The following is a 2,500-nucleotide window of genomic DNA, read 5'->3' on the forward strand; positions in this document are numbered from 1 at the left end:
ACAAGATATTGGCGAGGTATTTGGACAATTCGTATGTGGGAGACCCAATGGCGCTCATAATTGGTGTTAACGGGACGTTGTCTTTGTGGATTATGGGAAGGCCATAAAATGATGCCGGTGTGGAGTCGGTACTATGAAGTTTGTGATAGAGCTTCGGTTCCAACTGTTTTTTGTCGCTGTCATGTGGGGCTGGCTGATCTTTAATCTGTAGAAGTTCATTGAGGGATTTTTCGGTGCTCGATGTTGGGTTCCTTCTTTTGTCTGTTATCTTCTGGTAAGTTTTATCATCGTTTAGAAGGTTGTTTACTTTCTCAGTGTAGTCGTTGGTATTCATCACGACTACGGCTCGGCCCTTATCGGCTGGCAAAATTGTAACAGACTTGTCTTTGGCAAGATCTTTGAGCGCTTTTTCCTCTTCACTAGTGATGTTTTTTTCGTGGAGGAGGGCGCCAACTGTTAATAGCAGAAGTGACTGAAGCTCTGACGAGGTCTTTTTCGGCGTCAGGAAGCTGATCTATGCCAGATTCGATCAAGGAATCGAGGGTACTAATGAGGCCTAAAACGTTATTTATCTCAAAACCCAACCTTTGTCGGTTAGTATTCAATGTATGGTGAGGTCATACATGAACTACTAACCGTAAAACACATGCACATGTTTTTACCATGTGAAAGACGCCAACTAACTAACTTATGTAAGAACCCCTGATGAGTAAGTGCCATCGGTTTTCCAGTTATAATTAAATTTCAACCTGCAACCTGCAAAGCATACCTGCTGAAAATTATTTTATTCCTGGATATCCAGTTTGCAAGAACGCTAATGATGTAGAAATAACTTTCTCAAACTCATTAATAATTCATAAGCCAAAAACAAAAGAAATCACTACCGTGAAGGAAGTTTGGATACGTGGTCTTAATTAGCATAAAATTTCTGTAACTTCGAACAAAAATATCTCTTAAAATACTGATTCCTTTGAGAAGCAATATCAAAGACTCGAAAGAGTGTTTTATCAGATATCCAACCACCTCGAAATCGGTTAAAAATCTCGGCCTTCGGCCTCGTTTTTCAACTCGGTTCCTCGGTGTTTGGATATCCGATGAAACACTCCTTCTCGTGCTAGATATATTACATCAAAAGTCTCAACACTGCCACGTGTTACCATAATAGGTGTATATCGGTCACCAAGAGTGCCAATCAGGCACATGTGTGCATCATTGATGGGAACTTCTTACCCTTCATTGTTCAGATTTTACAGTCAACGCGCCTCACGCATGAAGGCACAACTTCAAACATTCATAAAATATTTCATTCACTGATTTGATTTTTCAATTATGAAATTATTCTTCGAACCTTCAATTGCACAATTGTAAATCAAATTAAAAGTAGTAAAAAACTCGCAGTAAAATTGAAAATAAGAAATCTGCAGTTATTACAGATGAAAACTATTTTCAAATTATTTTTCGGCCGAGCGCCGTTGTTTTCGCGTGGGAACAAATGACAAAGGTTGTGTTCGCTCAACAAATGCAAGAGCATTGCTGTTGCCCTCAATCTTTATCTTTATAAGAATTTCTGCCATTTTCAATCGTTTGAGCGTGAAATCTTTAACTGAACGATTCCATTATTTGAAACGTGGTCCTTATCTTTCAATCTCGTGCCGAAGGCATGTCAATCAAATTCATTCACGAACCATTCACCTGAATATTGGAACCTTACGTCGCCGAGCGTTCATGCGTGAAGCGCATTGACTGTAACGTTTTCATAGGTGATTTCAATGTCAACTGGTCAAAGGAAAAAGAGAAAATTCCTCTTTATAATCTATTTATTTGAGATCACAGTTACAGGCGGTGGTGGACAAAACACTGACCCCCAGTCCATGGACTACCCCAATGGACTACCGTACCCTAAAATGGATTAACTCTTAAAAATACGAGTACTATTGAAAGAACTGACTTGATTATGAAATTATGCTTACGTTGCACATCACTATTGATGCAAATAATAATATTGTATTTTCCGTTTGCGCATCACGAGGAACTAGAGACTACAGTTAACGGTAAGGACAAATTATTGTTTTTGTCTGAATACGAGATACCTTTAGTAGGAAAATGAAGACAAGACAAAATTTTCAGATCTAATGCTTCTTTCATGTATCTTGCTATTAAAGCCCTTGTATATACAAGATGACTACAAAGGAGTTTGAGTTCTGTTAATAAAGTGACTACATAAATAATAATTGTTACATGTAATGATGTACTCAAATGTAGTAATTTATTTAAGTCAAAATGAAACATAACGATAACATTCCAGGATTTGTGATTTAGAGTAAAGGCTAATAGAAGAATCTAGTGTCTGGGTAATTCACAATAATTGTATTTATTTGTGTTTATGGACAGAAAAACAAGGCAAAGATGCAACCAAAAAGAAGAATGAAGGAAGCAAAAAAAGGTTTAAAAAGCATGGGAGCAAAGAAGACAGGGATAAGAGGAAAAAAACAGAAAAAGA

The 2,500-nt window shown here is 37.4% G+C and overlaps 2 long non-coding RNA genes across 3 annotated transcripts in view; one reads left to right on the forward strand and one right to left on the reverse strand.

Annotated features, from left to right (window-relative positions):
* The window catches only part of LOC138051816 (uncharacterized), a 30,814-nt gene that overhangs the window by 26,440 nt on the left and 1,874 nt on the right, over positions 1 to 2,500 (reverse strand). The window lies entirely within an intron of this gene.
* The window catches only part of LOC138051815 (uncharacterized), a 4,234-nt gene that overhangs the window by 751 nt on the left and 983 nt on the right, over positions 1 to 2,500 (forward strand). The window contains exons 1-2 of one of the 2 annotated variants that reach the window (XR_011132916.1): positions 1 to 274; positions 2,392 to 2,500. The exon at positions 1 to 274 is cut by the window's left edge and continues 751 nt beyond it; the exon at positions 2,392 to 2,500 is cut by the window's right edge and continues 983 nt beyond it. This is a non-coding gene — a long non-coding RNA (uncharacterized lncRNA). Of the gene's footprint in view, positions 275 to 1,689; positions 2,052 to 2,391 lie in introns of those variants that run through there. The other variant, XR_011132915.1, reaches the window with a different exon arrangement.

This window comes from Montipora capricornis, chromosome 6, assembly GCF_036669925.1.
Source record: "Montipora capricornis isolate CH-2021 chromosome 6, ASM3666992v2, whole genome shotgun sequence".
NCBI classification, from domain to species: domain Eukaryota; kingdom Metazoa; phylum Cnidaria; class Anthozoa; order Scleractinia; family Acroporidae; genus Montipora; species Montipora capricornis.